The 15145-nt window shown below is 38.0% G+C and overlaps 1 pseudogene; it reads left to right on the plus strand.

The window, feature by feature from the left end:
* The first annotated feature begins 2770 nt into the window (after positions 1–2770).
* Positions 2771–7802, plus strand: LOC128718067 (uncharacterized; annotated as a pseudogene).
* The last annotated feature ends 7343 nt before the right edge of the window (positions 7803–15145 follow it).

Here is a 15145-nt window from a genome sequence, read left to right on the forward strand (position 1 = left end):
GTTTTTCTCTCTCCTGCCAGCTTTGCCTTCCAATTTTCACTATCTTGGTGTCAGAAACACCAACGTCTGAAGAAAGCTCTCATCGGTTCTAGCTAGCGAATGTGGGTGGTAGGAATTGAAATGGTTCCAAACTTTCCAACACTGATCGGTGCCCATACTATCCAGTCCCCTAGTCCGATGACTAACGGTGTACATTTTACCAGGCGAATGCAATGCCCAAAACATATCTTACGACTGTGTAGTTACGTTAAGAAACCACCAAAACTTGTCGATTAGCTCTTCTTGATTATGCCATCGTTGACGTTCTTGATTATGCAATCTGATATTAGGCAAACTATCACCTGTGGCATCACCAGTGCAGCTGGTCAATATGAAGCACCAACTTTAGAACAATCTAACCCAAGTAAAATGACGCAAATACCTTAATAAGTGCTCGCAACACATGTGTCGAACTCGCACAATATATGTTAAAGTGAAGTTCTGAATATGTTAAACGGAAACTGATTCTTACCGGAAGTTCAACCCAGTAACACTTTTTTTTTGGGAAGTCCACTTTTTAACTTGACACTAACTTCTGTATTGCAGGCAACTGCTTGCCGATTGCCCTCCTTTTATGCCTGTTGATCCATGTGGATCGCGAACTATGACAAAGATGGAATCAATCACGCTCTTGCTCTATTTAGCCGCACCTGCGCATTGTCCATAGAAAGCCGTTTAAGTGTTACACAGGATGGTATGTGTTTTCCAGTGCAGATATGATTTATTGTTCCGCTCTCTCATCAAATCGATGCTGATGTTTTCTTTTTTAACCGTGCATTTTTTTTTTAAACGCATTTTTTGTACTTATATACACCAGAACAAAAACTATGTATTGTTGTATATAGGTAAATCGAAATAGTATATAAATGTGTTAGTGTACTTACGAGAAAGAAAGCAACAGTTTTAAAACTGAAGTCAACGAAGCAACATATCCCCGTATCTAGTAATATGTAGTAATCTACAGTTTCGATACAGTTGTAGCAAGATGATCGCACACGTACTGCCTAGTTAACCAAAACTACCGTTACCAATACTGCTGGTGTTGTTTCGCTCAAGACAATTCATTCTCAAGACTCAAGACGGCATTTTATTTTTGCTAACTTTCATCAATCATGGTTCTATCGAAAGGATAATTAATTTTTCATCGGACTCAGAGGCGTGATGAGATTCTGTGTAAAGTATGATTTATCCACTATAATTCTGTTGAAGATAGTGAGGCAGTAGAGCAAAATAGAATCAATATTCAATTTAGGATCAATGAAGTGCAGCCTTATACTAATGAATCATTTCAGAAAATACTACCTCACGAAAACAATAAGCATAACTATCCAAATGCAATTGAATTTCATGAAATTATTACTAAACTTTCACATAATCCCGTTACCAAATCGATGCACAGCACAGCCAAAGCGGCACTGCTATAGATTATCACGAGTGGGTTTACATGACCGATATCGCGAACACCACTCAATTAAATGGTTAATTACTATGCTTTCATCAATTTTGCGTGACCTCGTCCAAAACAATCGTCTCCTAATCGCCACACAAAGGAATCTCATTCTGTGTATGCACAAGCATACGGATTATTTCCTGCTGGGCGATGCAGATAGGGTACGATGGCAGCGGACATCTTATGCGACCGATTTCAATTAACATACACACAGTGGTAATAGCAAACTAAGATGATACATGCTCACCTTGTGAGCTATGTTGTGCTCGTACATACATAAACGATAGCATGGCAGCACTGATATGTTGGATGTTGGAGACGTATGATGGTACGAAGCTATGAGTAAAAACAATATTCAACTACTGCCAAACAACTATCAATCCGGCATTTCTTTCATCAACACATCAATTTATTATGCTTTTCATATGCTACTTTTCTAAGAAATGGGTCTCATTACAAAATGCAACTTCCAATGCTGAAATCAAAGATTTGACAAATAGTTCTTTCAGTTGAACGTTTCACCTGAACTACATACCTGTTCTTTAGTTTATTGAAAATCTATTGTCTAGTACTATGCAGTTGAAAACTCTTGTATTCATGCCGGTTGCATTTCCGGAACATTATTTCTTTTGCTTGATAGTTAACTCCGTGTAAAATGTACCACTTCTCCAAACGGTCATATCGTGCATGTACTTAGACTTCCTAGGCCCTAGGAGTGTTGTTATTATTGAGTTCAATCTTCACACAAACACATAGTAATCAAGCGTTGGCTACGTAGCTTGTTATGTTAAAAATTCTCTCTTAAATCAACCGTAATACTAGTTTACCTTCTCTCGGTTTACCGCATTCGATCGAACCCGTACTACAGTAGCCCCTTAAACGGCTTCCGGTCGGCGATTATCTGTCATGAATTCGTTATGCCAGGCGTATGAATAAGTCATAAACTTTAACTGACCCAAGGCTGGCCAAAAGCTACAGCGAAGAACGGAATTTTACTCGTCCAAGCAACGTTTCACCCTGACCATGGTCGATCAAGCGGGCAACTAAGGTGTCCTAGACTCTATTCTGCCGTGAAATTCGTTCCCCGACCAGTTGAATAATTAACCACAACCGCCAACATCCTCCAACATTCAAGCACTTCCGCGTTAAAAGGCACACGATACATATTTCCAAAATGTGTTTCCGATTACCTTGCAGCGATCTGCAGTCCACGGGTACTCGGGTGGCGTGAAATATCTTCACCTTTACGTAGAACGAAGGTGCTCTTAAACTGTCCCGATAATGACGTTCACCATGCAAGCGCTACAGTTCGAGACCGTAAACCGGTGGAACATTTTTAAAGGTTCGCCGATGGGATATAAATAATCCAGCTCGTCTTTGGAACTGAAACATGAACCGTCTGCTTAAAACTGGCCATACAGTTTTACTTCCATTATCCAAAATGCCGATCCTTCACTATCGAACCGGCGAATACTTTTTTCCTTCTAACCCATGACAGTTGCGTCGGAAGTGATTGATGCTACGATGCATAATTAACTAACACATCCAGTTAGATGACCAGCTCATCGTCACGGTTCTAGATTCATTCGATACAGGGATGGTGACACGACAATTTAATAAATATTCAAATACTGTGTGATTCAAAAAAAATTAAGTTGTTTCCTATTCAACTATGCGTACTTTCACAACTTCGTGTCGATAAAAGTGGATATGAAGATTTTCTACATGTATATGTATTTGACGGTTTTCAATTGATATATCGGGGAGTCAAAAAAAATCAGAAATGTCAGACCTAGACCTGTTGAGGTTGTTGTTCCGATTGAGTAAAAGAAGAAGGAATTTATATTTAATTAAAAAAAAAAAAATTACCTATAAAAGAGACCAAAATGTAGTAAATGCGTAAAACGCAGTTTAATACATGTACATTAATAATTTTGGCCATCACTTAATAAATCAAATCGCTGATATCTTGAAAATATTAAAAAGCAGAAGAAAATTTATTACTAATTCTAATGTTATGAAGTTTCTTGAAATGATTACATATGTTAACGATGATGATGATGGTTTGAGTAGAATGAAAATCTTTTTCAAGATAATATTTAATGTATAATAATATATGGCTGAAACCTACAAACTTTCATAGATTAGTATTCAATTAAATTGCTGTGAATTAAGTCTTTTAGTCTGCCAACCATATAACTAAAAACATAGGCTCTAATTCAAAGATTTCCCTTAAACTACGTTCCGTTTGCAGTAGCTTCAAAATATTCCCTAAATTTACTGTACAAAAAATAAACTGTTGAAGAAGTAAACAAGACAATTTTCTATTGTTATGTTTCTCATCAAATGAGAGATTATAATTATATCAACCCATAACTAAACCGAAACTTGATAGCCCCTGCAACAAAATAAATGATAGTGACAGGAATTTCACGACAAAATAAGCCTTCCGTTTTGTTTATGGGCAGACAAATTTCTACCTCACAATAAATATGACGCTGCTGCATGAGTTGAAATGCTAATAGTCTCTCGCCATTGACCTTAACAGCAATGTAAGATGGTCACAGCCGAGCGTCAATATGATTGATTTTCGATCCTACATTCTACATTCAACTGAACTGTCATTGAATTGGTATGGAATGGTCATTTTTGTCGCTGGGAAATTTGTCAACAGGTTGGTTAGTCATCGGGAAAAGCGAACGCCAGTACTAAATCGATACAGCCAATCGTTGAACAGGTTCCTGATCCCATTATTACCAGCCTGTTCAGCAACCATATCGTCAAGCAACCCCTGGAGTAAAAAAACAACACTTAATTATACACTACTAAAATATGTAAAGCTAGCTGTAGTGGCAACAAACATTAGTGGTTTGTCATAAACGGTGAGAAGCGTAATCGTTCTACTCTATTTTATTTTTGCTCAAACAATTACACTTTTAGTCACATCCGTACCCACCCACTGGGTTGACCATAATTAAGGTACAAAAAAGTCATGCATCCGTCACGCGCTGTGTGTTGTAGCAATTTATTGTAATTTTTGTTTGGCTTCACTTAACATGACCAAAAAGGGTAAATTCATGTGGTAAGTGAAGACACGTATATTTTGGGCTGTGCATGTGTTATGACCCATAATACTTTGAAAATGGACAGCTTGTGTTCCATGATAATGACCGTTTATGGGTTAATCAAACGAGATTGTGGGGGGTACAAAACTTATCACAACCACTTAGCGAGTAGTTTGTGCGCTTTTCATGAGGCAATAAGTTTACCAGTGAATGCTTTGTTTGCCGAGATGTAGTAAAATGTGTTGAATACTTAATATGAACGTATTGAACACATCATATGTATCATCTGAGAAGAAACAAAAAGTAAAACCTTATTCTATTCCATTATTTTACATTTATTGTAACCATAGTATTGTACACTTGTTGCTGTGCTATTACGCTCTACTTGCGCCACACTTCCTACTTCTAGAGGAACATTCAAAACTTAAATCTTATTCAAACCAATCCAACACCACCGAAGAAACGATGAATCAAATAATCATATTAGACAGCTGGCGATACTTCCGGTGTCAGAGACCATCACCTAACCTTTGCTAATATTTTACCTTTTGCGATTGAGATGGTTCCATCTTCGATTTACCTGGTGTACAACCAGTGCTTTTAATTCATTAGTTACATTTGCATGCATTCACATTCTTCCATGTTGCTTGAAAAGCACTAAGGTACAAAAACCTTCGAATGAAAAAAAACATTCCTACTATCATTTATTTTTGTGAGGGTGGATGTGCTCTCCAGGACGAACGGAAATGGAATCCCTTTTGGTATTCTTTTTCCTTCCCTTGCAAATGCTGCGACACTTTTTAGATGATAAACTGCTGGATAAGAGTGTGCTCCAACCATCCTCTAAGAGCTGCTCTTAAATATGTACGTGTACGATGTGCTTTTATATCGAGGCAGCCAGTATCTCAATCACTCCGAAATGAAAAGTTGTCGAACCAAGCATTTGCGCTACCGTTTTTACCATATCAGCTGGCCATTGCCGTCATATGGCTAAGGTTTCAAAATTTGTGCAAGCAGACCTAAAGATCTTCTGTTTTTCATCCTCTTCCCACTCGACCTTCTCTATCTAGATCGTGAATGATTTGAAAATCACTTATGTGCTCCTCGTTGATCCTTTTTGATTCTTGCATTTTCCACGTTTCTGTTTTCTCCATTCATTTGATCGTCTGCACGACCTGGAAAGATGTTTGAAGAACAAAAAAACAACTAACACACGCACATACTTTTTTCCCGGGATGTGGCCCTAAGCATTTGAGTGTAGAAAGTGAGAAACCCACAACGAGCCGCCTGTGCTTTGCCTTGCCCATATTTGCACATGAACACTAGCTAAGCACCGTATTCAGCGACACAACTGCTTCGATTCTACTTCCTGCGATAGGAAAGATAGGCCATTTGGATGAAAAACTCGACTAGAATGAAAAATATTCTTTAAACCAATCCGAGCACAAGCAAAAACAGCAATATGTGAACACTGTTGGCCAATTGGTTGATGCATGAGCTTAACGAATACTATCCCCACTTGGTGTGTTCGTATGAGTGCATTCGGTAGAGGGAACGTTCCAGCGGTTAAGGATAAGAATGACGTAAAAAAGTGGAGAACGACTCGAAAAAACTCAAAGGCAACGCCAGAATGTTTAATGTACCGTTGCTGACTGATGTTTTGATTAATTTCCAGCACTATATGTGGAAGAGTGTTCTCTTCTAACACACCTATCATTCTAGGTACATTGCATGAAAAATTAACTTCAAAGTACTTTACTTATGAAATAGTTGATAGAAATTTCGCTGTTTGCAAATGATAATAAATACAATCAGCGTGTAACGATTTACCATCCATGATCGATGTGCGATAATAATTGTGCTTTTGTCTCACCGAAAAAAACTGATAAGGTTTTATCAATCTTTGGAAATAATTACCACTTACATGTGTTGTTTTTAGTTCTCTTTGCTACTTCCGATTTTCTTAATTGTTCTAATATTTTATGTTCTTTTGTTTCATAATCCCAATAAATGAACCGTATTCAATACACATCTGTAACTGATTTTTTCGCGCTCTTTTCCTGCTGCAGGATTCCTCCATACCGCCTACGGTCGAGCCTCTTCGTCTGTCAATTCAATCGCCATCACTCCATCTTAATTTGGCTACCACACCTTCTCTGTCCATGTGGACGTATAGATTTACCGATAGATTTTTTTTTATCGGTACAACAACCTTAAGAGGTCTTAGCCTGACGTTTCTGGCATTCTGTGATTTTATTTAACCGTAGCTAGATAGTCATCCCTGCGTATGAGAGATTAGTCCCGATGGGCTTTTGGTTCGGTCCGTTCTTGTGAAGGTCCAAGATGTGTGGAATTCATACGCAAAAAATATTCAGTGTGCTTCGTCCAATACTATTACTGTGTAGCATATCTGCTAAACAGATGGCATCTATAATAGAAGCAATCGAGATTAGCACGTGTCTTGTATCAAAACACATGAAAATGAAAAAGATCTTAAAGGAATAATTTCAAACTTAGAGGTTTTAAGAAAGTTGTTAAGGATGAAAATAAAGAAAACATAATTTAAGTAACACTAGGAAGACTTACTGGCAAAGCGCAAATAGTTGCAGGTGAAACCTCTACTTCATTTCAGTAATACAGAATGAAATGAACGTTCAATACAGTGATAATACATATTTTATGTTTGAGGAGATATATGCGAGGAAATTAACGTTACAAACAAGATTAAAATAAGATATTAAGTAAATAATGTGTTTGAAATAATTGATCTGTATAATGAACAATTTTAAAGTGACATACTAGTTCCACATAAGACTGAAAATAACATTATGCACAGCAAAGAATTCAAAGAACATAACCGCGCTACGAAAAGTACAGTAAATATACATATACAAAAAGAAAATAGATAATAATGAAAATAAAATATGTTAGCCTGCAAGAGAGGCTAAATACGTTAAAAACGGTATATTGAACAGGAAATATTCCACTATTAGCAAACAATTGCGCAAAGCATCAATAATAAACCAAGTTAAATAAAATCGCTTAGAGTTACTTTAAAAGATATTGCATGCATTCATATTTAAGAAGAAGAAACAAACAAAGAATTCCCAGACCAGGAACTAAAATGTAGTAGCGAAAATAGCAACTTCTCAAAAATCAAATTCAAACCTAACTCATGTATTTACAGATTTCCAAATTTCAATTCTCTAATTATCAAATCATCATACAAAACATATTACCGTCCTTAATAATGTTGAAGATATTTCATTGGATAACATTAAATTAAAAGTCACAAAATAACAAAGAAAAGAAAAAAAACAATATCTGCTAAACAGCTAACAGTTAATCCTCATAGAGTTCAAGAGAACGGTAAGGCGGTAAAGCGTATACATGAATCAACAAGACGCATTCGGATATAATGCAACGACTCTTTAAGAAAGCTAGCTACACATCAACTTGTTTTGACTAGTAACGAAACCACTGATTAACCAATAATTGATATATGAACCTATAAATCGGAAGAAACCAATAGACACAATAAAGCGGTGTAGCAATCACGCGAGAAATTCAGACGATCATTCTATCAGACGGCTATCAATCGAATATCAAGACTAGAGTTTATTTATCCCAACCATAGACGGATGGTCATTTCAAGAGCATTGAAAGTCCCTCTACACGTGATGAGACCTCGATGTCTGCAACGTTCCAGTAAGGGGGAATTTCTTCTGAAATACCCAACGACCGCCACGCGATATGCGCTACGAAAAGAACGTGCGAGCGATCATATTATAAATGATTGTTGTCTAAGGGTCCAGGTTACACAACTTCTGTGTTATACATGATTAATTGAATGTTTGTCTACGTAACTTCATTCGATGGTTCGCACATCACCGATTGCACACTATAGAGAGGTTTTTTAGAAGCAAAATCAGCTTAGCCTGACCACAACTTACACGAATCCAATAAAAAAGCGCGATATAAAAAAAAAACAGGTGAGGTGTTATACCACGGCATCGTTGGCTTTGTTTTAGTGAACAGCGATAACAGACGGATGTTGCTTCGGTAGAAGAGAACTCGAATGAAATCACCGTCCCGGTAGCGCTCGCGACTCGTGCAAACCATTTACCCTGTAACCTTCTGTCCTGCGGTGCTTCGTTTCTATTGAAGCCGCTGTCATGCCAGAAACAAAACGCAAGCATTCGAGAGTGCTGCAAATATTTACAACCATACAACATTACTCAGCACCAGCACCCTTCCGACATTTTAAGCTTTTGGTTTACCCGCAACGGAAAAGAAGAATTTTCTGGAAGAGGAACAACGATTTTCCGATTTCCGACTCCTTGGGCCATACTTGTGTTGACTGTCGACTGTTTAAACAAACACACGACTCCCGGTTGTAGTTTACAAGCATCCAAGCCTACATGCATTACTGCACGTCTTTGTCGGAGCTGGCATGTTTACGAAAAAGGCAGTGTGTAACAATCACGCACAAATTATAACGCACCTTTTCTATTGTGCCACAATGACGATGGCAGTGTAAATAGAGCGAATGAATTTTCCACATGCATGCGCCGCTATCGGTATGGTTTTCACGAATAAAACGCACGTAAATGTACGTTTATTTTACACGAGCTTGTCAATGAACCATGGATAAGTTTTCTAAGGAATTCATCAGACCATATTAAACAACTTTGCCGAAAAACACCATGTTTTTAATATGGCAAACTGAGACATATCTTTTGAACTATGAGCTAATTTTTACCCTGTACTAGTAAAGAGGATTGAGTTTGTAAGATTACTTAAAAGTTTTCAAAAGCACACTAACGCAAAGCACGCTACTTCAAAGCATACAATCTATGTCCCCCGAACAAGTTACCTTGCCCTGTTCAGATTTGGTTGCAACATTTTCAGAATTTCACAACCGCAGTAACTAATTGCACTTAAACAAAACATTCAAATAGCTTTATGCTTTTAAAACTTTTAAGTTTTGTTAGCTCTTGCATTAAAAACTAATGGAATGGAAATTAATGGAACTTCAAAGCTCTTTGGATAGTTTTTAATCTTACGAGTGGAACAATTATTAAAACCCGTGATGTGCATTCTACATCAAGCGTAATATAATAATACCTTACGTCTTACTCATTTCGAAGTAAATCCCAAATAAATTTTAAATTGTCGTGAAAAGTCAAGCGAAGAAAAAATGCTCCCCGAGATGCATACGAGCTACATGTACTTCAATATAGTTCAACTGGTATAGTTCACAGTATTACAACTCCGAGGATTGTATTTAAATTAATCAATTAAAACTTAATTTCAACATCATTAGTCCTAAACAATATTCGACACATTTCACAATATTGATAGGTATTTACAAAAAAGTTAAAGTGCATGTATTTTATCGCAAAACGAAAAATCTTTCGAAAATCACACTGGTAAATAAAGTTTTTTTACAGACTCACAGTACAACAATAGAAAACAAGCGATTTATACATTTCTTCACCCACAACAAAACATCGACAATCATAGATGGAAACGTCTTTTGCTAATCTGTGTACACGGCAAAGTACACGGTGTACCGTACGAATCATTCAATGCGAATAGGAATAGAAACTGCCACAATCATTACGATCCTCTGATGGTTTGAGCATCTTCTTCCCGACTAAGGATGAAAGATTGTTGATAATAAATGAAACAGACACAAATCATATCTTTCAACAGTACATCCTCTGTATCAAGGGTAAAACCTTTCAGCAACTGTTCTTGCAACAACTTGAGCATGTTCTTGCCCGAAATACATCTCTCCGCATCGCTCTCTGCATGTGCCTTGCTACTTTCAGGGTTTTTGATTTGCAAACTAAAGCCAATGGGAAGCAAATGGTCGTACCGGGCAGTGGTCAACAAACGTTATCATACATGATAGCACGTTATCGAAATCCTTGGAAGGATTGCGACATGAGACAAAATTAGTAAAAATTATCATCCTTCAGGCACATACAGTTGCCGAAGAAACCGAAGTAGTCAAGAAGCACCTACGGTTTCCCATGCTCCCGGGCTGGATAGAAAATGGAACAATGTACAACATGGAAAATTTCCTACGGTCCTTTTGCCTACCCGTAGTTGGTACAACGGTATCGTATGCAGACAGGTGTGGGTTTAATGTATATGTGGAAACATTTCACATCGGTTTTCCAAGACGAAACAATCCGATGGTAAAGCATTCCACCTCACTGCCTGTTTGTAAGCTGCCCTTACCCAACACTAAAGGATGGGTCAATGAGTGTGCGTTGCAATCCATGGAAGACGAGTATGGAGTGTAAGGAAAACCACCAGCCGGACGTTGTTCCTTGTCGTTCCTGTTATCTCCAAGGAATGGGACGCCCGGACCTTTGTTTGTTGTACAGAAAACTAGGAAAGGATTTATTACCTAAGCTACACAAGAACCCTTCATTAACCGATTCCGTTCGGATGGGGCGCTTCAGCTGTTTTGCTTGTCTGAAGCTGATTGAACACTAGCTCTCAAACTTCCCGTTTGTTTCCCGATCGTTTACCGGTGGGCGTATATTTAATGTTTTAGTTGACAATAAATTTATTCTTATATTTGTGTAATCTAACCTTCTAAGTGACTATACAGTCCTTGCAACAGAGCATTATAATTTAAAGCCAGCTATGTCTGTAGTGATTATTATTTGGTTTCATTTTGAAACTGTAACTTATTAGCTTTGAAAACCAATACAGATCACTAAAGCTTTCAGCGGTTATCTTCCATTTTCATGCTATTAAGCAATGTTTTGATTACAAATGAAGCGACATTTTTGATCGATATTGGAGTAGGACAGAAGAAGCAATACGGATAATTATAATTATATTATATTATATTGTATATTTTAATTATAATTAACATTTCGTCGAGTAATATGCAGAATATACGGCTACGTTCACACCCAAATCGAGCTACATATGGCTCAAAACCTATTGCTTAATCGAATATTGACTAATACCCCGTCGCGTGGTTAGAATACAAAGCCCGTATACGACTAAATCGACCCGATAACTACGAACAGAAGAGAAAGAAGCATAGCTCAACATTGGCAACAAAAGACACATCACCGAACACCTTGACGAAAGGCAGATAAACGACACGAGTGTAGCAATGTTTTCTTTTGTTTCGCTGAGCGGATTAGTTGCAGATTAATAATAAATAAAACTTCCTCAGTACACTTCACACTCCTTGCATGCCCACGCATGACTACTGCCTCTCCCCGCACCCGTTTCCATTGTCCTACATTTGTGACAAACCGTCACCAACCATACATGGCACAATGTTTGTGGATCGGATTTTCCCGACAGATGCTGATTTGGTACATGTGCCCCTTGCTGCAGGCTGCCACATCCATCCACATGAGCTCCATTTCTTCTTGCGCGTGTACTTGGCTCCACCGATCGTAAATGCGTGCTGGTTTGGCATAGCACACCGTGCTGATGTCGTGCTGACAAGGAAATCAATCAAATTTACGCGAATTTAATGTACAAAGAATGTTGGCTTTCGGCATGGCAAACAACACATACATACCCACGAACACGCTTATTATGATAAAGGAATGCCTTGGAAACCTGCATGGATGATTTACGAGATTCTTTTCGTTTACATTTTCTTTAATCCAAATTGATTTGCCCCAAACATTTACGCGTACATGACGAAAAAGCAAAACTACATTTATTGGCATGATTTTTGTTCTGTAATGTGACCTAAATGGATTCCTCGTGTGTGCAAACAAAACTATGGTTAAAGCATGAATTTTCTGATTCAAGCAACACTATTGTAGTCCGTTAATGTGTTGAGGTTAATAATGAGCTGCTTGATTGAGTTACAGGGCAATGCACAAAGTTCAAATTTGTGTCTTTTTCCATCTTTGATAAAATCCAATACAACAGAGTTTCCCTGGGATAAAGCCAATCACAAGGAGGAAATGATTTATATTTTAATGCATGTATTAAAAAAAAGAATCAAAATAAGATTTTATTAGGGATGATTGCGTGAATATAAAATTAGTTTACATGTAAAGCCGCGTTCGTGTTATCCTAGCTCTCTCTCTCTCGCTCTCTTTACGCATTTTACGTTTTAGATTTTGAAAATATAATTCAAAATCCTAAAACAAAATTTCGTCCTTCGTTAATTTGAGCTTAAGCTGGAACATCTCATAATCGATATCAGTATAATCATCGTCCAATAACAATAATCATTTTTTTAACATACGGAAACGGGAATCATATAAAACAGAATTAAAATCAAGTGAAATCTATTGGTACTTTCACTATGTTAAGAAATTGGCAATAAGTGAATTGTTGAAAATAGAGATAAGAAAAGTCAAACAAAAGAGAAGGTGTTTTTGTCTATTCGTTGTACTGATACCCATTGGTGCCTTTAATTTTCGATTATTTGAAAATGGTTGATAAAGGCAGCAACAATCTTTGAATTGTAAACCTGCATCAAATTCTGTGCTGCCTGGTAATAATGGCACGTTCTTCTATTTTTTCATTCTATTTTATTCATACTGTCACAATCCAATTCAATAAAAAATATTAACCTTTCATCGTGCTTGCTTCCCCCCAAATTTGTAGTGTTAGACATCATCGTCAACTCTACTCCAAAACAAAGGGCATGTACAAACAGCAAATGTGCGAAAAGCAAATTTTCATGCTTCCCAAACAAAACGCAGCACAGCGAACTGTCAACAATTGGAATTAGAATGATGCGCACGCAGAGGCTAATTGAATTTTGACCTAGCTACCGCACATGCAAAGGTACTGCAAACTGCTGTCAAAGCGCTGATTTTTTCCGATTACATTTTAAGCGAAACTGGCCGAGAATAAACAATTCCAGTATGGAAAAGTTGTGCAGTAATAGACGGAGAAAAAATGGGGAATTCCAAAAGGCAAGAACGTGACTGTTGAATCTACCCCTGCCAGTCAAGTGATAGATTAATATTGTACAAATCATGCAAATACAATTGAATATTTTGGTTTGTGGCATCAACGATTGTGCTAGTTTCAGGGCCGCTACGTATTTATTAAAGGAAACTTCTTCCAAAATCTCACCGAACCGTAACGTAGTTAGAAATAGATAACCGGAAAGGACATAACAATTCTTGTATTCTATCATCATTTATATGTACAAACTCATCATATGCTCAATCAGTCACTGCTGTATCCAACTTCAAATACCATCGTGTAGCGTGCAATAGAACGCTGCTTGTGCTTTTGTCTAGAAAGTTTGCGCCAACAAATCCATGTTTGTGTCGGTGTTAGGCACACAACAAAGCTAGACAGACGAAAGTAAATTGCTTTCTTGTTAATTTGAACACCCGCACCGTATTATAAGTAAGCTTTCTTATATTGATCCTGACATTCAACTGGGAACCATCAGCACCTTCATCATCTTTCATCATCTGCTTGAGCATCACGATCAAAAGCGCCCGAAAGCGCGTGATTTGAATTGTTGCTTTTGCCGCCAAATATATGTGTGTGGTGTTGAGTTGTGCACCTCACTGTTGTTGTTACCTTTTTTTCTCTATTGGCTGCCTTTTGTTGCACGATTCGTGTTTAACGTGGTCCGTTCTTGGGCATTCCTTCACAAAGGACTTAGGGACCAACGCTAAAATGGCTAAAGCTCGCGCCTTGCCCTAGGGACCGCATTCTAGCACTTCTTAGAACGTACTGTTATGCTAACGTTACTCGCATCGTATAAGCATCGTCTTTTTCGCTGGCGGGAAAGCAGCAAGCCATTTCGGCAGCGCTGGAGCGAAAGTGATGGGTCCCACGAATTGTGCCACGAAATGCTTTGCTTTGCGCTTATCGTGTTTGTGTTGGCGCGCGCGGTAGAAACAAACCCGTCCTGTACCGTTCCTTTCCACTGCATCCGTGGTTTGCATCCCCATACAGCTCCCTGCAGAAACCCCTTCACTTTTAATAACGCACACGAGCTCCAAAGTGACGAGTGCGTCAGCAAACAGGGAAGCAAACGCCCAATTGTTGCACGTTCACATCGGCCAAACAAACTCACTAGAGTCGTTAGAAGAGGCAAGGAAAGGCAAAAGCAACCTCTTCTGTGGGTGATGCTTTAATTAATTTCATAGCATAAATCTTCTTCTATAAAAGGCGTTATGTCGACAACTGGCCCGAGAGTCCTCGTACCTAGGGCCGCCCGGTTCGAGAACGTTTGTCTTTTCCGTTGGCAATTTACTTATCGTAAACATCCTACAGCTACGCCACATATGCATGCAAGGGCGTAAGCAAACAGCGCCAATGTAAGCGCCGTCGAGACAGACTGATGATGTATTAGGGTTTGATAGGCATTACAAAGCACCTCCCAGTCTTACTACAGTGAAGTACTTACGGATGGCCTATTCACTGTGTTAAGCATGCAAATTCAGCTCTCCTTAAAAGTTTATGTAAAGTTGTACCTATGAGAGGCCGTCCTGTTGAACAGAAAACAATATTTTTAGAAAGTAATATTACTTCTGTCATTGTTTTATATCAAAACAAAAATCTCAAATTTCCTCCTAACAATATATAATTACAATTTAATTATTCC

This window comes from Anopheles marshallii, chromosome 2 (genome assembly GCF_943734725.1).
Source record: "Anopheles marshallii chromosome 2, idAnoMarsDA_429_01, whole genome shotgun sequence".
Classification (NCBI taxonomy): domain Eukaryota; kingdom Metazoa; phylum Arthropoda; class Insecta; order Diptera; family Culicidae; genus Anopheles; species Anopheles marshallii.